Source organism: Vombatus ursinus, unplaced genomic scaffold (genome assembly GCF_900497805.2).
Source record: "Vombatus ursinus unplaced genomic scaffold, bare-nosed wombat genome assembly UNPS02014811.1, whole genome shotgun sequence".
Taxonomy (NCBI): domain Eukaryota; kingdom Metazoa; phylum Chordata; class Mammalia; order Diprotodontia; family Vombatidae; genus Vombatus; species Vombatus ursinus.
The window spans coordinates 11151707-11178863 of NW_020954589.1; the positions used below are offsets into that span (position 1 = coordinate 11151707).

At 38.7% G+C, this 27157-nt stretch overlaps 1 pseudogene; it reads right to left on the reverse strand.

Moving 5' to 3' along the window:
- Nucleotides 1-1082: 1082 nt before the first annotated feature.
- The window catches only part of LOC114053594, a 27159-nt pseudogene continuing 1084 nt past the window's right edge, over nt 1083-27157 (reverse strand).

Below are 27157 nucleotides of genomic sequence, written 5' to 3' on the forward strand. Positions count from 1 at the left end.
GGGTTTGTGATGACTTTAGTAAAGCATAGCTATCAGCAATACAATTGAAATATATCTATATATATATATACATAATTGAATTATATATAAACATGTTAGGGAAACAAGTTTTGCACCACCCCAAAAATTTAATAACGGGAAGGGCATAACATTTCAGGAGTCTATTAAAAACTATCAACATAAAAGGGAGTGGTTTCCTGCTACTAATAAAGATAGAACCAGAACCAGGAACAATGGGGATGGAGGTTGCAAAGAAGCAAACTGAGGCAAGAAAAGACTTCCTAACAATTAGAGCTATCCCAAAATGGAATGGGTTGACTCTGAAAACAACTGACTCTCCCTCACTGGACATCTTCAAGCACAAACTGGATGACCGCTTAGAGGGTATATTGTAGAAGGGATACCTGTGTATTTAGTGTTTGAGCTAGAAGAAGTTGGAGGTCTTTTCCAACTCTGATATCTTGTGTAATAACAGGAGCTGAACTAATATGCTTATTCCTTTTTCCTCATCCAGATACACTCACGTGAAATTATCACTAGCATTCATTTCTTTTTTGTAGCTTACATTAAGGTATTAAGTAATCTTCTTTAAATAAGACTCATGAACATTTCTTTGAAGTTGCATAGCAAATATTATTGCACAGACCAGAATAGGAGAGACTATAAATCTGTACGATCAGAATATTTACCAGTAATGCTGAGAGGTTTTTTTGGTTGTTGTTGTTTAGTTGTTTTTCAGGCATGTCCTACTCTTCATGACCCCTTTTGGGGATTTCTTGGCAAAAATACTGGAGTGGTTTGCCATTTTCTTCTCCAGCTCATTTTATAGAGGAGGAAACTGAGGCAAACAGGGTTAAGTGACTTGCCCAGGGTCACACAGCTAGTGAGTATTTGAAACCAGATATGAACTCAGGAAGATGAGTCTTCCTGATGCCAGACCCAGGACTCTATTGTACCACAATGTTTGAAGTACCATAATGTAGTTATTTCCTCCTCAGTCAAATCAGTTAGAACTAGGCCACCTCAAGCATTGCCTCATCTGAGTCACCTAATTCACTTTTGTCATCTAGTCTTCTTAAACACTACTCTATAGATGCATTTTTCTTCTTATCCTTGTCAGAAACTCCATCATTAGTATCAGGTTTCCTCATCTTAATATTTAACAATTTCTTCAGATCACCATCTCATTACCTAACAGGATGTTTTCCATTCACAACATCAGGAACTTCCATGCTGTATCCTTCATAGAGTTTCTGTTCATGGTCCATCATCTGTTTGATGGCTGTTTTTCGAGATACACACCTCCCGCCCTGTCTGTCTTTGATGCTATTTTGCATTCTACTTAATCTGTTCCAGGTTACTGTTGAACTGATATAAATAACTCACTATTAGTTCACAAACATCTTTCTTTTCATATTCTCTTTTGTTAGGATCAAGGTGACTGAAACCATTGAAGTTTCTCACTTTAATGTTTAGATACAAAGCCTTTTTATTTTTCAATTTTTCTGTTCTTCCTTATGGATGGGCTTCTTCATTAAATTGAGCTGCTTTTCTGCTATATGGAGAGATAACATTTTTCTCCTGTCCTGTACCTTTTCCCTTCAGTGATTTTGGCAAGGAAAAAATATCTTTCTCTAGAGATTTTTTTTTTTGAGTGAGGCAATCGGGGTTAAGTGACTTGCCCAGGGTCACACAGCTAGTGTCAAGTGTCTGAGGCCGGATTTGAACTCAGGTCAGTCTGACTCCAAGGCTGGAGCTCTATCCACTGTGCCACCTAGCTGCCCCTGGAGATTCTTAAGTAGACATAACTGTCTTTCTTAGGTCATTTCCAAATGGCTCTACATGGAGATTTCACACAGGCTTCTTCAAGTCCATGATGACATTCCCTCAGCGAAGCCTTACCAGCATCTCTCCACTCCATTGACCCCACACCTGAACTTCTCTCCTTTAACCTTGTTTTGGACAGGCCCGGATAGGTGTCTCCCATGGGATTTAGGCTCTGGGCTCTCCAGTTCACTCCTTTGGTTCCTCCACCTCTCCCCTTCTCATCACTTACATTGGCCACCCAGTCACAGGTCACAGAAGGAAGCTCCGAGGGGTGAGAAGGAGGTAATGAGGAAGAGGTTCACATCATCCAGTTCAGGACTTTTTGTATGCGTGCCTTTGCTTTGTTAAAAAAGAAATCTGATATGCAAATGATAGTCCAAATCATTTGACTGTACCATCAGTCTGCATCTCATTTGTAATGCTTGTATTACCATGTTTTTGTTTACATTATTGAAAACGAGATTCTAGCAACAAGTTTTAATTTTCTTCTCTTTCTGTTAATTTGTAAAATGCATTAGTCTTTATTGTGCTTTACAAATCCATAAATGCTTATGAATTTTTGTATATTGCTTACGAATGCTCTGTATTTCAATAAACCTCATTCTTTAAAAAAAAAAATGAAGAGGTTCAGTCTTTAATTCCAATACTGGAGGCTACTGATCAGCCTTCTCTGTGGATGTGTATGGGTGAACAAAATTGGCCAGGTGTCTGGAAGGGTTATGTCTCTGCATAGAGGACTTCTTCGCTATGTGTACAAAAACAGATTCTGTCTCTCCCCAAAGGTTAAAAAGTATATAAGCACAGACCAAGTTCCAGCCACAACAGACCTGTAGGTTCTGCTGAGAACAATTTCCTTCAAAAGCAGAGTGATATCACGTAAAGAGTGCTGACTCTGATGCCTTCCTTCTGGGAGTGTCCCTAATTTATCCTGTATATATCTTGTTTGCACGTAGTTATTTATATGTTGTCTCTCTGAGAACTCAAGGATACCAACCACTGCTAGGGTAAGGTCCTCTTTGACAAAAACTGCTAGGAAAATGAGAAAGATGTAAGGTAGAAATTAGGTTTAGACCAACATCTTATGCCATATGCCACAATAAGTTCCAAATGGAAACATGACCTAAATAAAGGTTATATCATATAAAAAATTAAGAGGAGAATGGAAAGAGAAACCTTTCACAACTATGGTTGGGGTAGAAGTCTTACCTAAACAAGGGTTAGAGATGATCATAAAAGATAAAATTAACAATTTCACTCATATAAAATTGAAAAGCTGCACAAGCAAAATAAATGCAGTCAGAATTAGAAGGGAAACAATTGATTTGAAAAAAAAATCTTCACAGCAAATTCCTCTAATAAAGGTTGCTATCCAAGATATATCCAATCCAATCCAATTCAATAAACGTTTATTAAGAGCCTACTATGAGCTAGGCATTATGCTAAGTGCTAGGGATACAAGTAACAAGAAGACAATTCCTGCTTTCAAGGAGCACACAGTCTAATGGGGGAAATAACACATAAAAGGAGGAAGGAACGTTGGGGGAACAATAAGCAGTACTGGGGGGTGCATCTTGTTCCATGGAGTTGAAACCAGGCAGAGCAGCAGATGATAAGTGGAGATATATAAAGAATGTTAATATCTATATGTTATGTGTATGTGTGTGTGTGTGTGTGTGTGTGTGTGTGTGTGTGTGTGTATAGGAAGGTCTGGAATTCCCCTGACTAGGGAGCCCTTTCTCTCCCCCATAATTGTGGAGTGTTCTTTTGATACCAAAGGAAGAGGCCAAGTACCTCTAGATTGACTATAGGTAGTAGTTTAATCAATCATTATGAATACTTACAAACAAGAGCAATCTCAGGTGGCTGCAAAACAGTTCAGTGGATCCTTACACAGAACCCCAAAAATACCTGTGGTAATTATAGAAAACAGACAAAGGCAGGAAGAGTTAGAGAGTGCATCACTACTCATTGGTGGATATTTTTGGTTTTCTGCTTAGTAATGAGCTTGGGAATTAAGCCAGTGTCATGCCCAAACTAAGTTTGTGTATGGATCATGTGCCAGTCACATATGGGTCATAATATTCTTGTTATGGCTTTCATAGGTCATAGTAATGACTGAGTGTCTAAAATATAATTCAGTATCTAAGTCATGACTGTAAACAGGTCACCATGTTTGGACTTCCACCTTTCACAGAGTTTAAGTTTTTATGGCTTCTCACTTATTACAGTATTTTATGGCTTTTTCCCAATTGGGACCCCATATGTATATATCTTATTCATATGTACATATGAATACGATCCATTTCCCAATAGAAAAGTGGTCAAAGGATAAAGAAAAAGTGGTCAAAGGACTTAGAACTCAAAATTTTGTTACATGATTGTTAATTTTTTTACATGTAATTTGGAAAATAGTTAATGAAATAATTTAAAATATATTTTTAAAAAATAAAGAGAAGTGATAAAACCAAACCAAAACAACAACAAAACCCTAGGCCTTGAATACCACTTTCCTCATGTGGGATTTCAGTAAACAAATGATTTGGAACCAGAGAAGCAGAGTCCCCTTCAGAGCTGCCCTGGGAAGGAGGCCTATTCCAGAATGTCCAAAGGGAAGATATTTCTAGGGACCAAATGACTACATAGGACATCTGGGACTCAAGACAAGATGTAATGATTAAATGGACATTGGGAGTAGGTTACTGGGATACAAGGAGACTTGATGTTATTTAATATTGATGACCATCATTGTATGGCTTTGGCCTTTTATTTCATGATGTTTATGTTGAGTTTTCTTGGTTACCTTGGTAACGTGTAAATTTACCCTCCTAAATTAGTCCATTATGAACCCTCTAAGTAGTTTGATCTGTAGCCTGACTTCCTAATTCTGATTATGAACATATGAAAAACATTATATATTTAGCTTATAGATAAGTAATCCATGGGGTCAGTAGGCTGGCCCTTCTCCATGAATCAAAAAGGGGAATTGTGGGAATTAAGTGAACCACACTGACTCCATCTTGTGATTCAATTCTGAATCTAGCTCAGTTCCCCTTCTATTCAGTTATAGGTCTAGTCCAATTTCTATCTTGTGAGAAAACTTTATTTAATTGTAGGAAAATCTTATTTCATTGTTTGAACCTACCCCTGCATGTCTGGAAAGCTGGACCACCTCTACCTGCTGCTTAGAGACTCTTAACTATATCTCAAGCAAGGCATATGTCTTATTCAAAAACCGGCCCTGTACTGGTCAATCAGGCATTGTTTCCATATTCCTTTGATTGAATACGGACACTTGATTGGGGCGGGGGGGAGAGGGGAAGAGACACCTGCCTTTCTTATTTCAGGGAATTGTACCTCTTCACTCTGCCCTTCCCAACTTGGAAAGTCCCTAATCTTTCCTCCAATTAGAAATCAGATTACCTAATTTTGTATCCTGGCTAATTAATCAATCTTATTTGATTGTTTTTAATACATAAAAATCTGTCTCACTCTGTATTCAGGGTCTTTGGACTGACTGGGGAGTCCACTGACCCATTTATTATACCTGTTTTGTTAATAGATTGTACAGCTCGGATTGTTTCCTCAGTTATTATTAATTATTCCACCACACTCAGGCTTCTCTCCCCTCTGATCGGACGGGCGAGAGGGTGGAACACTAAACTCCTCCCAAAGCTTTCCTTTACAGAGGGCAGAAATTGGACTTCTGCTCACTCTACTCCATATCTGTAGCTCTTGTCTGGTTTCACCTCCATGAAACTAGAAGCCCTTTGGTCAGGTATGCCCTAAAATCCCCCCTCGATCCCTGCTTCCTGCCTCCTTTTGATTGTTGTCTTCCCCTATTAGATTGTAAGCTTCTTGAGGGCAGGGTTTGCCTTTCTTTTTTCTTATTTGTATCCCTAGCATTTAGTATAGTGCCTGGCACTTAATCAATGTTTATTGAGTTCAATTGAAAAAGTTATCAATAACTATATGAGAAAATGCTCCAAATCACTACGACTAAGAGGAATGTACACTAAAATAACTCTGAGGTTTTACCTCACTCCAATCAGATTGGCAAAGGAAGCAAAAGAGGAACATAATTACTGTTGCACGGCATGTGGGAGTGGAGCTGTAAATTGGTACAACCATTCTGGAAAACAATTGGGAACTAGAAATATCACCAAGCTATATATACTCAGTGGCCCAGTGATGCTATTATTAGGTATGTACCCAGATGAGGTCAAGGACAGAAGAAAAGGATCCATGTGTAGAAGAATATTTATAGCAGCACTTTCTGTTGTAGCAAAGAACAGGAAACAAAATGAGTACCCAACAATTGAGGAATAGATAAAATGAGAAAAATAAAACTTTATTGTGCCATAAGAAATTCATAATATGACAGATTCAGAAAAACTTGAAAAGACTTGTATGAAGTGACACACAATGAAGTAAGAAGAAGCTGAAGGAGAATTTACTTGATAATCACAATCACAATGTGAAGGGAAACAACTCTTAAAGACCTTAGAACTGTGACCAATCATGATTTCAGAAGATTGTAGATGAAGCACAATTCTCATAATTCCCAATTTGCAGAGAGGTAATAGACTCGAGCAATGGTCTCCAGAGTGAGTTCTGAGAATCGAGAGGGGACCATGAATTGACTCCTAGGGGTCTTAAGCTGTCATCCCCAGGGGTATTTGATCAACCAGTCAGAGGGTAGGAAAATGGGTGATATTCTTCCTCCCATAGCATTAGCCAAACATGGGGGTCATCTTCAACACACCCACACCTAACCTTATCTTCCAACACTGAAACACTGCTCATAATGTGATATTTTTCTATGTGTTGATTAGTTTTGCTGAACTTTTCCACCTCTTTTTTATTCTTTGTTATAAGGCATGGCTCTGTGGGAAGAAGCAGCAATACACTGGGAAATACAGATGATGTAAAAAATAAAAAATATCAATTAAAGTTTATTTTTAAAAAGAAAAACATTATAGTAAATCAACTATAAATTGTGTATACACATGATAGCAACTTTTAATTCTAGTGTCTTTCCTCTGGGATTGCCATCAAGATATCCTGTAAATATCTAATTTGTACATAGTTGGTTACAGTTGTCTCTCCCTTTAGACTGTGAGCTCCTTGAGAACAAGAACTGTTTTCTGTTTTTATATCCCTGGCACTTAGCACAGTGCCTGGCACGTGGTAGGCACCTAATAAACACTTATTGACTCACTTTTTGGTGGGGGGAGGCAATCGGGGTTAAGTGACTTGTCCAGGGTCACATAGCTAGTAAGTGTCTAAGGTCAAATTCGAATTTGAGTCCTCCTGACTCCAGGGCCAGTGCTCTATCCACTTCACCATCTAGTTGCCTCTGATTGACTTTTAGAAGAGTATATTATGAAAGGTGGCACAGTAGAAAAAAAAAAGATCCATTTAAAAGTACTTCACATTATGGTTCCAACTTTTCTTTTCCAGTCTGCACATTATTTCTACTTATGCACTTTATTTTTCAACACAACTGACCTACTTGTTCTTCACCTGGAAGGAATAATCCAGCTCCACCTCTGTACCTTTGCATAGCTGGAATGCATTGATTTTGCATTGCTACCTCTTGGAACCCATAGCTCCCTTAATGGATGGCTCTAATGCCATCCGCCTCAAAAGCCCTTTCCTGTTTCCTCCAGTTGTTAATGCTTTCCATACTTGATACAGGGTGTCCCAAAAGGCTTAGGTTGGTATTTGGAATTTAGAGCTTGTATTTACTTATCCGTGGACGTGTTATTTGCTTCTTCTTCCACTCCCCCACACCCTGGAATAAATAAGCTCTTTGAGGGCAGGGACTGTTTCATTGACATCTTTGTATTCCCAGCAGATGAAGTGAAGTGAACTGAATGCCTTAGCTTCAGTTACCATATTGACATTAGTCCATACACACCTCCTCCCCACCCCCACCCCCTTTTCTCATCTGACAGAGAGATAACCCAGAGGGCCTAGAAAGCAGAGATTCTACCCCTGTCTTCCTTGCCCAGTCCTATCAGAGACAGGAGGGGGAAATGGGTACCTATCTGATTGACTATGCTGAGAGCAGCAATGGAGGAAAAAAAATGATCAAATACATACCAAAAAAAAAGTCATGCCTGATAACTTTTGGGAAAATGAAGAAACCTTCTGGGGCAAGTGACACAAGATGCAAGATATGCACCCCATGGCAGGAGCAGGGCAGGGCCTCCTGGCTAGGTCTTCTCTGCTAGTCCCAGGTTCCCCAGAGCTGAAGGCAACCTGGAGAGAGGCCCCATACCTTGCCCATACACACTCTTGAGGGCTGGACCTTCTTCCCACCAGGGGCTTCCTTTATTACTGGGATTCTACCATAGGGTACTCAGACCAGTGATCTGTGGAAAGATTTCAGGGAGTGCACACACTTGAATGGGGAAAAGAATCAAATCTTGATTTTCACTAATTTTTAATAGAAGTAATTAGTATTTCCTTCAATTATTTAAAAACATTATTCTGAGATGAGATTCACCCAGATTGTCAAAGGGGTGCATTCAGGTGTGTGCTGGGTCTGGTTCTAACTGGCAGAGTCAACTGTTCAATTTTCAGTGTGAGCATTTATACCTCAGAAATTGGCAATTACTGCAAATCAGGGCTTGATTTATTGTTTTGTAGATTGTCTAGATTTAAGAATATGTTAATAATGCAGATTAAACTTAAAAATGTATGTATACATTTTCCCCCAGAAAGCCCGGTTTTTAAACATTTAGCAGCATTACCCCTAGGTTTCTGATACAAAAAAGTGTAAGAACTCCCAAAGTGGTTCATCTGCTGTGGTTCATGAAGCAGTTGCTGTCACCCACTCATAGCATGGCCTGCAATGGCAATGATCCCTCTCCCTCCCAAGATCTCCAGCTCTTGGCTCTACAACGCAGGCTGAACTGGGGAACTTCTAGGACTGTGGTGAGGACCAGGCTGGAACTCTGAGATCTTTTTTCCTCTGCCTTGGGCCCTCACTCTAGTTGCCACTCTTTATGATCCTTCTTTGGGCTTTTCTTTTGAATTGGGAGATAAATTTTTTTACATTACTTGACGTGTTTGCATTGGTTCAGTCTGGACTTTCCTTTTCTTCCTCTCCCAGGTAGTCTGTTTTTCCTATTGTGCCAGATTTCTCTAATCTCTCTTTCCATACCCTATATCAGCAGGATTTTGCATCCTCTCCTAGAATTTGTAGGGGTTTTTGTTATGTTTTGTTTCTTCAAACAGGGCAGATTTCCCAAATCTTGCCATGCTTAAAAGTTTGGGCAGCAGAATTTGTTCTCTTGATATTTGGAGTCCAAGAACTGCTTGATTGTATCGTTGCAGTTTCATGGTGTGTTGTGGGAGTCATCTCCAAAGAATTCACAGACTCAGACCATCTCTAACCCAAGCAAAGGCATTTATTAAGGGTTACGCCCTCTGAGGGCTGGACTCCTTAGAGGAATCAGCAAGTTCGGTAAGACAAGACAGGCAATTTTATAGTGTAATGATGCTGATTACACAACAGAAATTATGACTATTAATTAATTAAATTAAAAAGGCAGGAAAGATTTGTCATAGGATTAGGTAACAGAGGAAGGATCCCAGCCTGGGTGGAACTGTGCATGCGATTACACACAACACATAAGAAAAACTCTTTTTTTGGGGGGGGAGGGCATATATATATGATAATGATATTATAATAAACCTCTCTATGTCATAAGTTCACCTAAAGGACAGCTTTTGCTATTACTACAAAGGTGCCTACTTAGAGAAAGCCCCTTCTATTGTTTTGGGATCCACATCTTGCTCTGCCATCATGATGGTGCTGCTTTCTGATTGGCTGGCTGTTATGGTCCTATGTGAGATTAGAGAATGTGGTTATGGTTGAGTGCATGGACACACCTGCTGTTTCTGTGAGACATATGAGGAATGGGTCTGGGGGCAGTGGCTAGCTAGAAGTAGTGGCTGGGATTCCATCACATGGACACTGTTCTAGTGAGGCACATATGATGAAATTAGGATATTGAATGGGGGGGCAGTGGCTAGCTAGGGGCAGTGCACTTGCTGTTTAGTGAAGCCTATGATTGAGTCTGGGGGCAGTTGTGTGGTTAAAGCCAGATTGTGTGGTTAAATCAGGATATGCCTTCTGTTCAGTGAGGCCCATAAGGAAGTTAAAATACTGCTCTGGGGGCAGCTTTATTAGGATTCCATTAGTATCACAAGAATAGATCCAACGTGAAAACCTATTCAAGACACATTACCCTTTTCTTAGTCACTTAGAGAGGATCTTGTTCAGTCTTGAAAGAAAAAAGCTGAAGCTGGCAGTAGAAAGGCTTGTCATACCAGAAAAATCTGTGGTTTCTTTATTATAAGTAATCACAGAATCACAGATTTAGAGCTGTGATTTAGGACCTCAAAGGCATCTAGTCTAACCATATTTTTAAATTAATTAAATTAATCTTTAAAAATTTTCTTGACTTTAAAATTGAGGAAACCGAAGCCCACAGAAGTTCAGTGACTTGCTCAAGAATTTGACTTCAGGTCATCTGACTCTAAATCTTGCAATCTTTTCATTATTCTAAGATATTTCTCAAATGACTTATCTAAGGTCATGAAGATATCAAATGGGAGAGATAGAATTTGAAACCAAGGTCTCTGACTCCAAAGGCAGTATTCATTATACTGCATTACTCCTGTCACCAGTATAGAGTAAGTAGCTTACAATCTTTCCATGCCCTAGACGCTTTCACGAGCTGTTATAGTCAAAAAATAATTTATCACATAGCAGACTACTGTGGCTTTGGGTTGTTGTTCAGTCGTTTTTCAGTTGCGTTTGATTTTTTGTGACCCCATATGGGTTTTTCTTGGCACAGATACTGGAGTGGTTTGCCATTTCCTTCTCCAGCTCATTTTACAGATGAGGAAACTGAGGCAAATGGGGTTAAAAGACTTGCCCAGGGTCACACAGCTAGAAAGTGTCTGAGGCTAGTCCTCCTGACTCCAGGCCTGGAACTCTATCCACTGCACCACCTAACTGGGTTGGGGTAGGCCTCTATAAGCACCAAGACAGGGTGTGGGAACTCCATAAAACTTTGTGTTGGATATTTATGATTATATGTTTGGGAGTGACCAAAGCTCTAGGCATTCCCTGCTATTGGAAGTCTGGTCCTTCACAAAAAAACAAAACTTAAATTTGGGAGTGTCTGAGAATTGTGCATCAAAGACATTGTTGAGACTCTGTGTATGACCGTGAGAGAGGCAATTAAGAACTGTGTCTAGTGGACTACTCTATCCTTCCCAAGTCACAAGAAAGTTGTCCATAATTGAGAATATGGACCAATGTGACCCAAAGCACCCTTATTTGACTTGTTAAGAATACCAGAGGAATGGATCAGCAAAGTTCCCAGGCAAAGTGATAGGATACAGGGAATTTCTCCCCACTGGTGCATGGAAGAGCAGCTGCCTCCTTATGTCCTATAAAAGCAAGTTGGTTGTATTTTGGGGCTGTCAGCTCTTTGACATTTTTCTTGTACCTTCTACCTTGCAGCAAATAGGTTGATGAAGGAGATTTCTCTCCCTTACCCCGAACCAAGCAGCAATGATAGGCTGCCTCAGAAGCACACGATATGTAAGTGAAGCTCAGCTGAAACATCACTATCTGCAAGGATCCCCTTTAATGCTTGCCTCTAAAATCACCTCCATTTTATCCTCTCTATATATTGTGTTTGTACCTAGTTGTTTGCAGGTTGTCTCTCCCATTAGACTGTGAGCTATTTGGTTTTTTTTATATTTTCTTTGTACCTCCAGGGCTTAGCACAGTGCCTGGCACATAATATGCCCTTAATAAATGTTTGTTGACTAGATTTGACCTTTAGGTGATGAGTCTCTCCAAATTTAGCTAGCCTGGGAAGACAATCTCTTATCAGGCACTTCAAGCTTACTAGGATCAGACAGAACTTGCACTCCATCGGCAGCACCCCTGGGATGATTTCCACACTACAATGAGACATTATATTTTGGAAATATAAAATGTTAGCAGCTGATTCTATCTTCCCAGAGGACTGATTTTTATTCTTTGAGTTCCATTCTCAGTTTTTCTCATACTTAAAATGAAAAGATGGGATTGGATGATTCTAAGGTCCTTTTTAGCTCTAGAATTCCAGAATTCTATGAATGACTCTTGTATGCTTTCTTTTCATTTTCCCCTTTTTTTGGACACAGTTTAACTTTATTTTTACTCATTTAAAACAAAAATTTACCAAGAACTCCAACTTTTTAACTTTTCCATTTCTAATAGATATTTAAATACAAAGTATTTGTAAATACAAAGTATTGTTTCATAATAAAGCAATATAAATTAACACAGATAATACAGGTTTAAAGATTAGGGTCATATAGGCATAAATTCATTTGTATAAAGTCAGGTTTTATTCTATGCTGTGAATGTTAGCAAGGAATTGGTTACGGGAAAGTCATGAAAGAAATCCTTTTGTGGGTTTTGGGGGAAGGATGGGGAAGAAAGAATGGATTTTTCCCCCATCCTTCTAGTTGAGTAGTTCTGTGTATAGGCTTTTTTGACCACACAGAAACATGGGCCTCATAAAAAAGTTTGAGTGTTAGGCCCAGGGTACATAAAGAGGGTAGGATGTATTAGTACCAGAGACATTAGAACAATTTTGTCATGGCCTTCTCTGGCTCCTCTACCTTACTCAAGAGCTGGCCTTTCTAAAGTGCTGATTTTCAGTGCATAGAAAGAGCTTTTCTTGGCTTATGGGAGTATGGCTGTGACTAAATGATTATCTGGAGGCAACCAGACATAAGCCCAGCCACCTTGAAAAATTTGGGAGTAGAGGGATTCTTCTTTTTATGGCTAGAAGTGCATTTTTTTATGTAGGTTGAGGGAATATGAGGGGATAGGAACCCCTCTGAGATTTAGAATCTTGTCATTTAAAAAATGCTTATTTCAATGCCAGAAAAAAAAATGCCACACACTGTCTGTTAAAATAGAGATTTCTGGTACAACTTTGCATTGTGATAGCTATATCATAGGATTTAAGCTGAAAAAAAAATAGCACTCAGTAGAAATCCACAGCACAAAACAAAGCACAGTAAATTTAGTTGTTCGGGGTTGTTTCTAAAACACCAAACTATTTCCCTCCCATTTTATATTTTTGGAAGAAAAGTTGAAACTCAGTAAAAACAAAAATGAATCTTTCTGGATCAAAGTTTTGTTGTGAGAGGAACAAGGGTATCAATTCTTTACCTCCAGTTATTTATTATAGATAACAAATTCAAAAGTATTTTGAAAATATTCTACACTGTATACCTAAGGAAAAATAAATGCTAGAAATATTAATGAATCTCTTGATAAACTGTACCTCTTGAAGGCTAGGGAGAAGTTTTATAGAAAGATGTATTTCTCAGACAGAAGATTTCTGTTTTTAACTTCTTGAACATCCTAACAGAATTTGACACCCTAAATCCAAAAAACAGGACTAAAAGGGTCTCAGTTTTACAAGTGTAATACAACAGATATTTTTAGACTAGTTTAAAACAGTCTCTGAAAAACTTCAAAGCTAATTCTAGATTTACTTATTTTCAAACTAACTTCCCAAAGAAGGGGCAATGACAAAAATACATATATGGTTGAAATATGACAAACTTGTCAAGATTTCTACCCTTGGGATTAATTTTGGGGAGAAAGAATTACTAGGTTATTTTGCTTATAAACAACAAACATTTTTATTTATTTTGGGGGGCTAATTCTTAATTTATTTTGATTTGTCAACAATCACTTCCATATGTTTTGAGTTTAAAATTTTTTCTTCCTTCCTTCCCACCACCCTCCCCAAGACGGCGCACAATCTGATATAGACTATACATATACATTCCTATTAAACATATTTTCACATTAGTGATGTTGTGAATAAGAATTAGAACCAATAGGAGGAACCATCAGAAAGAGGAAACAAAACTCAAGAGAAGAGGAAAAAATTAGCAAATAGTATGCTTCAATCTGCATTCAAATTCCACGGTTCTTTCTTTGAATGTGGATAGCATTTTCCATCATGAGGCCTTTGGAAATGTCTTGGATCCTTGTATTGCTGGGAAAGGTTAAGTTTATCAATATTAGTCATCACACAACGTGGCTATTATTGTGTACAACGTTCTCTTGGTTCTGCTCACTTCATTCAGCATCAGACCATACAAGTGTTTCCAGGTTTTTCTGAAGTCAGCCTGCTCATCATTTCTTATAGCACAATAGTATTCCATTACATTCATATACCACAACTTGCTCAGCCATTCCCCAATTGCTGGGCATCCTCTCAATTTCCAATTCTTAGCCACCACAAAAAAAGCTGCTATAAATATTTTTGTACATGTGGCTCCTTTTTCCCATTTGCATGATCTCTTTGGGATATAGCCCTAGAAGTGCTATTGCTGGGTCAAAGGGTATGCACATTATTATAGCCCTTTGGGCATAGTTCCAAATTGCTCTCCAAAATGGTTGGATCGTTTCACAACTCTACCAACAATGCATTAGTGTTCCATTTTTCCCACATCTTCTCCAACATTTATCATTTTTTTGTTTTGTCATCTTGGACAACAACAAACATTTTTAAAACCACCACAAAATACCAATCATAAAAATTATTTTAGCTGTATACCATTCTAGCTTTCTGACAGAGGGGTAATAGACCAAAGGTACAGAATGAGAAATATATTTTTAGGTAGGACGTGTATGTGGATTTGTTTTGCTTAACTATGCTTATTTGTCAGTCAACAAACATTTAAGTGCTTACTAAGTGCCAGGGGCAGCTAGGTGACACAGTGGATGAGTGCTGGCCTGAAGTCATGGAGAAATCATCCTGTACTCAAAATCTGGCCTCAGACATTTACTAGCCATGTGACCCTGGGCAAGTCACTTAAGCCTGTTTGCCTCAGTTTCCTCATCTGTAAAATTAGTTGGAGAAAGAAATGGCAATCCATTCCAGTATCTTTGCCAAGAAAACCCCAGATGCAATTACAAAGAATTGGACACTACTGAAAAAAGACTGAACGACAACAAACTGAAATATATAAAAGCAAAACCCATTCCCCAATAGAGAAGTGGTCAAAGTATATGAGCAGTTCTCAAAAGAATTACAAATTATTATAGCCACATGAAATAATGCATATGAAAGAATAAAAAGCATCATTAATAATAAGAACAACCCTGAAGTGTCATTTCACACGTAGTAAATTTGCGAGGATGACAAAAGATAAGAGTAGTGAATGCTGGAGGGTTTGTGGAAAAATAGGCACACTAGTGTATTTTTGGTGAAGCTATGAATCAGTACAACCATTTTGAAAAGCAATTCAGAATTATTCAAATAAAGTGACTAAAATATTTACACTTTATGACCCAGAAATTCCACAACTAATCATCTACCCCAAGGAGGTCATTGATAGGAAGAAAGTCCCCATATGCACTCTAAATACTCATAACAGCACTTTTTGTGGCATCATGGAACTAAAAAATCAAAGTAGATATCTACCAATTAAAGAAAGGCTAAACAAACTGAAGTACAAGAATGTAAGGGAATATTACTGTGCTGTAAGAAACAATTAATATGATGATAGAGAAAAGCATGGAACCATATGAACTAATGCAGAGTGAGTAAGCAGAGTGAAGAAACAATATACACAATAACTATAGCAATGTAAATGGAAAGAATCACTACAAGATAATTGAAAGTTAATGTTGCAGAATTACAAGCACGGCCCTAAAGAAGAGCTATGAAAAAACACTTCTTCCCATTCTGTAGAAGTAAGAGATGCACTGCATATATTTCCAGGCTTTTTCAATGTATTTACTTTGCTGTTTTTTTTCTCTTCTGCCTTTTTTTTTTCTTTTTCTTTAAAGTGTATTGTTTATTATATAGGATGGGTAGGGGGAGACACAATAGGAGAAACCCAGGCAATGTAAAAACAAAATATATCAATACATTTTTTAAAAAAAAAAGAAAGAAGTAGGAAAGTTGAGAAGAGGGAAGAGTTTTGGAGGAAAGATAATAAGTTCAGCCTTGGATGTATTGAGTATAAAATGTCTACAGGATGGAGATGGAGCCAAGATCCTCCAAACAGATCTAGATATTGGATCAGACCCAATCCTGATAGGGAAATCCAGAAAAAGTCACAGTAAGTCATTTGTCCAGCCCAGCTCCATATAAACGGGACAAACAGGGAGGTCTACAGACAGTAAGGACTGGGTTGGGGTAGAAACACCCCTAGAGGAGAAGCTGTGTAAGAGCAAGATGAGAGCTCAACCCCCAACTGGGTCTCTCCTACTGGGGCAACTTCATTGCCCACTACCTAGTTCAAGGGTCACAAATCCAGAGTGAGGTGAGAAGGGGACTTGCCTAATGGGTGGGGTGTGCCATTTTCCGTCAGAGATGCCTTGCAAAGTATAATGAGAAAGAAAGAAGTTCAGAAACCAGCATTGGCAGCAATGTGGCTCAGACCTCAAGCTCAGAGTATCTCACTGCTAGTATTTATCCCAGCCTGCAGAATAATAACCAAAGCAGGAATCCCAGCCCAAAGGGGAGCCTACAATTCTGCCACTCTGAACCAATAGAACTTTCCAGCTGGCTGACAGGTATGGAGTCCAGGAGCAGTCTCCTCTTGCACAGACCCAAGCCTTGCAGAAATCAAACTATGGGGACAGCAAACAGACTTTGCCCTAGATCAGACCACTTTGGGAACACTGAAAGTTTTCATGTCCTTGCAACCTGTCCCTAAGATCCTGGAATAACACAATAGTCAATACCCCAAGAAAGCAGAAACAGGACTATCCCAGACTTTTCCTCCAGAAGTGAGAGCCCAGCCTTAATATCAAGTCCAAAATCAGGAAGTAAACTCCAAGAATAGGAAAACAAAAAAGAATCCTAACATAAGGAGCTATTATGGTGGCAGAGATGCTTAAGACACAAACACAGAAGAAGAAAATGACTCCAAAACATCTACAAGCATTGCCTCAGAGAAAAACATACCTTAGACACAAACTCAACTGGAATTCTTGGAATGGATAGAATAAGAGTTTTTTTTTTAAGAGTTTAAAAATCTTTTTAATAAATGGAATGAAATAACTTGAGGGAAAAATTGGAAAAGAAATGAGAGCTTTAGAAGAAAGAATCTGAAAGTGAATTAACAGCTTGGCACAAGAGGTATGAAAAAACCTTGCCCAAGCAATAAACTCCCTGAAAATTAGAATAGACCAAGGAGAAGCCAATAACTTCATGAGGCAAAAACAAACATTAAAACAAAGTCAAAAGATTTAAAAAAGGGGGGGCGAGTTAATATATCTCAAAGCAAAAACAATTGACCTAGAAAACTGATCAAGGAGAAAAAAATTAAGGATCATTGGACTATCTGAATGCCATGACCAAAAAAAGAGTCTAGACATCCTATTTCAGTAAGTCTTAAAAGTAAACTGCCCAAATTTCTTAAAGAACCAGAAGGCAAAGTGAAACTAAAAAAAATTTTTACTTGTCACTACCCTAAAGAAATCCCAAAATGGAAATTTCTGGTAACATCATGGCCAAAATTCAGAGCTTCCAAGTTAAACTAATATATATGTTACAAGCACCTGGAAAAAAAAGAATTCAAGTAACAAAGAGGCATAGTCAGGATTATACATGCATTAGCAGCCAGCATAATAAATGAGTGGAGAACTTGGAATATGATAGTCCTGAACATAAAGGACATGGGTTTACAGTCAAGAATAACCTACTCAACAAAACTGAGTATAATGCTACAGGGGGAAAAATAGACTTTTAATGAAATAGAGGACTTTCAAGCATTTCTGATGAAAAGACCAGAGTTGCGGAGAAACTTTGAAATTAAACACAGGAGTGAAGAGAAACATAAAAAGGGAAACACGAATGAACAATGATATAAAGGACTAAACAAGAATAAACTGTTTATATTCAAATATGGAGCAATAATACACATGTCTATTCTGAACCCTGTCATCATCAAGGTTCATAGAGGGAGTTCAATTAGATAAGGCCTGGGAGTGATTCTGTTATGTCTTCATGATCTTAAGAAAAGAATGGAAAGAAAGGGGGAGAGGAATACACTGGGGGGAGGGTGGCAGAGAAGGGGCAGGAAGGGAAAGGAAAGTTAGAGAAAATAATGTCACATGATCAGGGCACACAGGTAGACATCTACACAAGCAAAGAGGAGGGGGTGGGAGGGACTGGCTAACATTTCAACCTCACTCTCATTTGAAGTAGTCAAAAGATGAAAAATACAAACAAACACACATAATTGGGTACAGAAATACATTTCACTCAACTAGGAAATAGAAGGGGAAGGGGAGAAGAGAGAAAGGAGGAATGAGAGGAAATATAGATTAAGGGAGGGATTAGTCATAAGCAAAATGAACTCTAATGATGGACAAAAATACTTATTGCTCTTTTTGAGGTGGCAAAGAATGGGAATCTGAGTGTGTACCCAGAAACAGGAGAATAGATGAAGTTATGGTATGTAACTATGATAGAATATTATTACGTTGAGCTCTTATCAGAGTAATAACCAATCAGGATTTCAGAATACTAATGATGAAATGGGCTACCCACCTCCTGATAGAGAGATGAAGTATTCAGAATGCAGAATTAGACAAGATTTTTTTTTGTTTTTTTTTTTTTTGACATGGCCAATGTAGACATTTATTTTGATAGACCATATATGTTTGTAATCGATTTTATTTTTCTTGTGTTCTCAATTGGGGGTGGGGGTGGGTTAGAGGGTAAGAAGGTAGACTGTGGCTGATTAAAACAAACAAAATATTAATTTTTTTAAAAAGCTATCTACAGGACACCCACTTTGAGATGTCCAATAGGCAGCTGAAGGTATGAGAATGGCAGCCAGGAGAGAGATTAGGGCTAGATATACAGTTCTGAGAATTTCTGCACAGAGATGACAGTAAAATCTATGGGAGCTGATATGATCAAGAGAGACAGTATAGAGAGAGAAGAGAAAAGGACCCAAAAGAGCTTCCTTGGAACATTCATAGTTACCCAATGTGAGCTGGATCCAGCAAAGGAGTCTGAGGAGGAGGCAGAAGAACCAGGAGAAAGCAGTGTCAGAAAAACTAGAGAGAAAAGAGGAGGAAGGAGAATAGAATGACCAGCAGTGTCAAAAGCTACAGAAAGGTTAAGAAAGAAGACTGAAACAAGGCTTTAGATTTGGCAATTATGAGATATTCACAGGAAGACAAGTTAGTCCGGAGATGAGAGGTCTCCACTCTGACCTGCCAAGACCTTAGCAGTCTGGGAGCATGGGCTGATTACTGACAGTCCCGAGTGGAATCTCTTCAGAGTTCTGAGAACATCTGTAGACACCTAGTGCAGCCATCATGGTGCAGCAAGTCCATGAAGCTCTGGTCAGAGAGAAGTGCCACCCCATGTATAGACCAACTCTTTTTTCATTCATTCTCTGAACCCAGCCCTTTGTTCAGTCATGTCCAATTCTTTGGGACACCATTTGGAGGTTTCTTGGCAAAGATACTGGGATAGTTTTCATTTTCTCCTCCAGCTCATTTTATAGATGAAGAAACTAAGGCAAACAGAGCGAAATGCTTGGCCGAGAGTCACACAGCTAGTTAGGTATGTGAGGCCAGATTTGAACTCAGGCAGATGAATCTTCCTGACTCCAGGCACAGCATTCCATCTACTGCGCCACTTAGCTGTCCTCCCCACCCCCCACATAATCCATTGTTATACTAAAATATGTATGTACTCATGCATATACATATATATGTATGCATGTAACTATGTATACACACATGGGAGATTCAATAGCTAAGATGAATGTATATTTTTATCATAGACATAATAGGTACTTATTTGCTATACATCCTGATTACTGTATGTCTAAATAACTACTACTTTTCGACTTGGCTCCAGTCAAATCAATAAGCCCCCAATGAATTATATGAAAAGACTGAGGGGGTGGCTCTTTGTTGTTAATAGGGTAGGACTTCCTTTCATTTTGACTCATGTCTTTAAAAAATGGGGTCTACTAACCTTCATATCTGGTTCATATAGCTTGGACTAGCTTGGACTAAATGTACAATGTTGTTTCTACTTCTCAACACAGTGGAGGAGCTTGTATTAGAGGGTGACATATGATCTCATTAGAAGGTAATGGTACGTGAGGCTGAAAGGCACAGGTCCTTGGAAGATTAGGGAATTTGGGGAAACATCAATGTGGATGAGCCAAGGAGTGCTTCTTTGCTCACCAGGAAGAAGTGAAGACAGAGAGTCAGAGCCAAAACACTTCAAATTACTCTTATCTTGTTAAGTCCCATAATCCATATTTTTGCTCCACTTTAGTCACACAAAGATGGTCACTCTGCACATCTCATCATTACCTATATGTTCTGATTTCTTAATCAGATATCTGACATTCCTGTTGGCTTCATGGAAGGTCCTATGATAGCTAGAGTGGCTAGGAATTTGTGCTCCATTTTTCATAACCCACATAGATCATATATTTAGGATTATTGTTAATTATATTTTCAAATTATAGAACTTATTTTGATGGGTCTGTATATTCATTATAGAACTCGAAATTTCCTTGATATTACTAATGTTTGATCTTTCTTATCAAGTAATCTCAAACAGAGAGACAGACAGATAGACAGACAGACAAAGAAAGATCATTGGTAACTTTGAAGATAGCAGTTTCAATTGAATAATGAGGTCAGAAGCCAGACTGAAGAGAGTTTAGAAAAAGAGCTTAGCTATGAAAGAGAGAAGAACTACAGAATGATAGTGAGGATGGTTGGATCAGGTGAGGGTTGTTATTTTTTTAAAGGATGTGGGAAGACATGGGCATTTTGTAGGCAAAGTAAGAAAAGAGCTGGTAGATAGGGAGAGATTGAAGAATGTGGATGATGGAGAAGAGAAGTAAGGATGAAATGAGATAAAAGAAGAAGGGACACCTCTTCATGTGAGACTGGGATGAAAGAAAAGATAGTGGCAGAAAGCATCTGGGTGAAGTGAGATGAGGAGAAAATGAGGAGCTCTTGGCAAATGGTTTCAATACTGTCAGTGAAATATGAAACAAGGATCTCAGCTGAGTGATCGAGATGGAGGGACAACATAAAATTTGAAGGAGAGCTAAAAAAAAGGTTTGCAAAAGGTGCTGTGGTAAGTGGGACAGTTTATCAGCTTGTGTTTTTTTCTTTTTTTTTAATGTTAGGAGGGAAGAAAGGGGAACTAGCAATAGTATCGCCAAAAAAAGAAATGAAAGAAGGTCAATGAAGCATCTTTTTAAATGCACAGAAGAGAACAGAAGGATGTAGGTAAGTGGGACAGCTTTGGTACTTATATGCTGAATTTATCATAGACTTTTTTAAAAATATGCAAACTGTATTTAATAGAGATTCATGATTTAACATACATACACAGTTCTTTGTTCTGTTCTTTGCATATAGAACTGTTGTCTTTTTTGGTGTTTGTTAAATATAGAATAAAAAAAATAAAATTAAAAAATAAAAAGCTGCCATTAAAAAAGTCCCTTCCTTTCCCATTTTTAGACCTATGGAGCACAAGTTCAGATTCAGTGGGATTCAGGTGGAATGCCTGAAGCTCCCCCCCCCCCCATTCCACCTACTTTGCCTCTTACCTAAATTGATTTTTCCTACCCTAATTTTCAGCTTCATGATTCCCTCCCCATCCCTACCTCTTAATTTCTTCCTTCACAATGTGCCATCTCATACTCTAGGGAGGAGAAGGGGATTGGGCTTACAGTTTAGCTCAGTTCCTATATAGCACAGACCCAAGTTCCCAATCCGGTCTCCCTTGGGCTTCAGATCCAGGCATCCTGGTTTCTCAGGGCTTCACTCATGGGTTGGTTGGCCGGCTGTAACATGTAGTCTGGAATCCTGGTTCTGAGGTTGTCATAGCTCTATGATTATGGATCTAGAGGGGATTCTACATCCTATATCTGAAACAGAGAAGGTCGAAATGAATCAGAATAAACAAAACCCCCAAGCTCATTTCTTGGGGTCATGGGTCTAAAAGGGGAGAGAGAGGCAGAGGAAGTAGCCCTTCACCCCCCAACACTTGTTCAGTTGGTGCCTGAATTGTGGATGAACTTTTACCCTCTCTGGACTCCAAGCAAGAAAAAAAGAGCACAAGTGTCCCTATCTCAAAATTTTAAAAGATGCAACCTGTTCCAGCTATGCAGTCAATCAAGGAAGGTACACCCACCCATGTGTTAGGGAAATATAGGATGTCTTCTCACAGAAGCAAGCTGCCTCCCTGTTGGGCAATCTGGGTGTGCTTGGATAAACCAATCAGCCCAAATTCATTCATTCTATATGACCCTATTATATAGAAATGGTGTTACATTTGAAGAATGAAAGAGCCTCTTGAATGAAATTCCTTCATTTCTAGAGGGGTTGTGTGCCAATCCCATTGTCACTTCTCCCTATCCACTTTCTTTTTCTCCAGAATAGATTTTTGTTGGATTTGCAGTCTGTAGAAAGTCTCTGAGAATCTAAGGACGTAAGAGCTCTAAAGAGGCAAGTTGGTGGTACAGAGGATAGAGTACTGGACCTGGAGTCAGGAAGACCTGAGTTCAAATCCAGCCTTAGATACTTATTAGCTGTGTGACCCTGGGCAAGTCACTTAACCTGTTTGCCTTAATCCACTGGAGAAGGAAATGGCAAACCACTCCAGTATCTTTACCAAGAAAACCCCATGGCCTGTATGGTCACATGAGTTGGACATGACTGAACAACAACAACATTTCTAAAACTCTTCCACTGGAAGGTCTCAAGGGCATTCAGAGTCTAAAGGACTACTCATGCCAATATGCCTGCTCCGGATGAGAAGAAATGGGGGATAGGTTGTTGATGGAAGGTGAAACCTGAAACAAGCTCAAGATCATAAGAAGAAAAGCATTTTCTACTTACTACTTTCCTGCATCTTAGCATCTAGAACTTAGTATGCTTTCAAATAAAGAGCTGGGTAGCTTTACAATATACAGAAGAATGGAAATAGAATCACCTGAGACTCTGAAACTATCTTCAGCATCATCTGCAGTTGGAATGGAGAGGACCAAGGAAGTGGAGAATGTGATGTGAAGCTGCTTTGATATCTATGAAAGATATCTTTAGGAATTTGGCATAGGGCCATAAGGGCTAAATGATACAGATGGGATAATAAACCTCTACACTATTCATCCTTTAATGCCTCAACATGAGACCAACTTTCCTTTATAACATCTATAATATCCTATCACCTGCTCATACTTCCAAAGGGGCTGCTGCAACAGTAGTAGTAACCTGCTTTCTGAGTAACACTGAGCATCTTTGCTTAGTTCTTTAAATTAATGAGCTCTGTTGCTAGGACAATGCTCTGAATGGAAGGCCATTAGTCTGAATGGGTGCTGAGTATTTCTTTCAGCTTTAGTTTCACCTTCTGCCTTGGGTGGTTTTTACTGCCATAGTCATAGAGAGTTTTCCACTGTTTTGTATTAAATGCATAGCAACTTCTATAGCATATGAAGCATGTGGCATTCTTTCTTTATTTAACCTCTTAAATTTGAAACTTTTTTATGTACCTGGAAACGATCCTCTGAATAAAATCTCCCAAATCTTGACTGTTGTCTTTGTGTTCTAGCCAGGTGCTGTTATTTAATAAAAACAAAACAAAACAAAACAAAAAAAAACAATGCTACCTCTAGTGAGTCATGTATGATTAGCACCCATTGGAGGCTCTGGTTGTTTCCATCCTTGACATGACCTAGTGGAAAAAGCAATGACTTTGGAGTCACAAGGCTATGTTTGAATACTAGCTCTTTCATTTGCTAGATGTGTGATTCTGGACAGGTCACTTAACTGCCCCATGCCTCAGTTCCCTCAACTGTAAAATGGTGATAATAGCCCAAATTTCCTAGTTTAAATATTTGTTTTTTTTTCATGTTGTGAAGAACTGATTATATTTCTTTTTTTCACATTAGTGATGTTGTAAGTAAAAATTAAAAGTAAAAATTAAAATCAACAGGAGGAACCATCAGAAAGAGGAAACAAAAGTCAACAGAAGAGAAAAAAATAGCAATTCAAATTCCATAGTCCTTTCTTTGGATGTGGATAGCATTTTCCATCACAAGGCCTTTGGAGATGTCTTAGATCCTTGTATTGCCAGGAAGGGTTAAGTTTATCAATACTAGTCATCGCACAACGTGGCTGTTATTGTATACAACGTTCTCTTCGTTCTGCTCGCTTCACTCAGCATCAGATCATACAAGTCTTTCCAGGTTTTTCTGAAGTCAGCCTGTTCATCATTTCTTATAGCACAATAGTATTCCATTACACTCATATATCACAACTTGCTCAGCCATTCCCCAATTGATGGGCATCCTCTCAATTTCCAATTCTTTGCCACCACAAAAAGAGCTGCTATGAATATTTTTGTACATGTAGGTCCTTTTCCCGTTTGTGCGATCTCTTTGGGATGTAGCCCTAGAAGTGCTATTGCTGGGTCAAAGGGTATGCACATTTTTATAGCCCTTTGGGCATAGTTCCAAATTGCTCTCCAAAATGGTTGGATCATTTCACAACTCCACCAACAATGCATTAGTGTTCCAATTTTCCCACATCTTCTCCAACATTTTTGTAAAAAAAAAAAAAAGTCCTTGTTTAAAACCATGAAGTGCTATTTAAAAGAAAAAGAAAAATGTGTACCCAAACTTCCATCTTTTGGTTTCAGTTCTCTCCTGGGGCCACACAGAACACAGCTAATCCCCCTCCCCATGATAGCCTTTTCAATAGTTGAAGTGTTGTCAGGAAACCCCTAAGTCTTTTCCAAATCCATGTATGACATGGATCTGAGTTCCCTCACCAGACTGATTTAGCACCAGCTAATATTAATAATATTATATGTATATATAAATTATATATATATTTATATATATATAAAATAATATTAAGCACCAGCTTAATACTTAAAATGTCTTTATAATATTTAATACTTAATATAGCTTTATAAGTATGAATCATCATTGTTACAGTATGCATAGCATGAGCTAGACATATTCCTGCCCTCATGGAGATTTTACTTTAGCAAAGAGGGATAAACACTAATACACATTTCAACAGGATAAGAACAGCAATGAAGTACATACAAAATGTTACTTAAAGTATATATGTGTGGGGGCAGCTAGGTGGCACAGTGGATAGAGCTCCAGCCCTGGAGTCAGGAGAACCTGAGTTCAAATCTAGCCTCAGACACATAACACTCTGGGTAAGTCACTTAACCCCAATTGCCTCACAAAAAAAAAAAGAAAAAAAGAATGCTTAAAGTATATATGTGGAGGCCAAGGATGGGGAGGAAGATAGGTTACTGACAGGCAATGAAGGAGAAGAGGTGCTACTAGCTATAGGGACTCATATAAAAGATGGACTTCAAGTTGAGATTTGAAGGAAATTAGAGATTCTAAGAGGTAAAAGTGAGGAGGGAATGTATGCCATGAAAGGGAGAAAATTCAAAAGCATAGAGATGGAAGATGGAATATTGTTATGTTAGGAATAGCAAGAAAGCCAGTTTTCAGGAACAGCTAGGTGGTACAGTGGATAAATCACCGGTCCTGGAGTCGGGAGGACCTGAGTTCAAATCCAGGCTGGAACACGTGACATTTACTAGCTGTGTGACCTGGGCAAGTCACTTAACCCCATTGCCTAGTCAAAAAAACAAAAAACAAGAAAGCCAGTTTTCCTAGACTAAAGAATGTGAGAAGGGGAGTAATATAAAATAAGGTTGAAAAGGTAGGTTGGGAACAGGTTGTAAAGAGTTTTGAATGTGAAACAAAGGATTTTGTATTTGATTCAGGGAGCCACTGGAGTATATCGAGTGGGGATGGAGTGGAATGCTTAGCCAGATCTATGCATTAGGAAAACCACTTTGGAAGTGATGTGGAGGATGAATTGGAGATGGAAGAGGTTATCACTCGGAATAATCTACTCAATGGAGTTGGAAGAAACAATTTAATTGGGTCCTGGACTTATTTATGTTACCTAATCTCAATTGGACTCTTAAAGCCCAAGGCAATCTTTGTATTTTTATCTAACTGATGCCATCACACTCCCCACAAAGGCTATTACAATCCTCTTCTTTTCTCCACAAGCTTTCCAAAAAACTCCCTCCCTCTACTCTCTTAGTTGAGGACCTCATACTTTATTGGGAAAATAGAGGCTATTTGCCACAAATTCTCTCTTTTACCTTTCTCTACTTCTCAAAACCCTTTAATACCACCCCCATTCTTTCCTTCTTTACTCCATTTTCTGATGAAGAGGTGATCCTTCTCATCACCAAAGCCAACCCCTCTATGTGTACCTATCATCCCGTCCTTTCATCTTTCCTCTCATCTTTCCTACCACATTGCCCCAACAATCATCTCCTCCTCTCTAATCTTCGATCTCTCCCAATCTATTGGTTCTTTCAGTGTTACTTATAAAGGCCTATGTATCCACCACCCTAGAAAAATATTTTTTGAAGTTCTCATCCCTTTGAACTTTCATCCTATATCTCTCCTCCTTTTTTTCTGCAAAATTCCCAGAAAAAGCTGGCTAAATTCCTTGCTTCCACTTCCTCTCCTCTAATTCATTTTTCAACCCTTTGCAACTTCGATTCTGATCTCATCACTCAACTGAAACTACTCTCCATAATTACCAATGATCCCTTAATTGCCAAATCTGCTAGCCTTGTTTTAATCTTCATTCTTAATTTCTCTGCAGCATTTGACATTGTTGACTTGCTCAATACTGTCTCCTTTCTGTGTTTTCATGATACTGCTCTCTTTCTCTCTCTCTCTCTCTCTCTCTCTCTCTCTCTCTCTCTCTCTCTCTCTCTCTCTCTCTCTATCTCTCTCTCTATCTCTCTCCCCCCCCCCTCTCTGTTCTCCTCTTACCTTTCTGACTTCTGCTTCTCAGTCTCTTCTGGGGTTCATCATCAATCATATCCTCCCACAAAAAAAACCTGTGGGGTTCCTCTAAGTTGAGGTGACAGTGTTGTTTAGGTTTAGGAAATTCCTCACCAGCAGTTCCCTACACCAATGAAAAATAGGTCCCATTCCATCCATATTTTATATATATTTACTCTCTATGTACATGTTGTCTCTCCCAAAAGAATATAAGCTCCTTGAGAGCAAAGATTCTCGTGCTTTTCTATTTCCAGCCTAGATTTAGCATTGTGCTTTGGACTTAGTAAACGCTTAAATGTCTTTTTTTTTCCATCCATTCATTCCTTCGGACATTCATTCCTTCATTAACTCA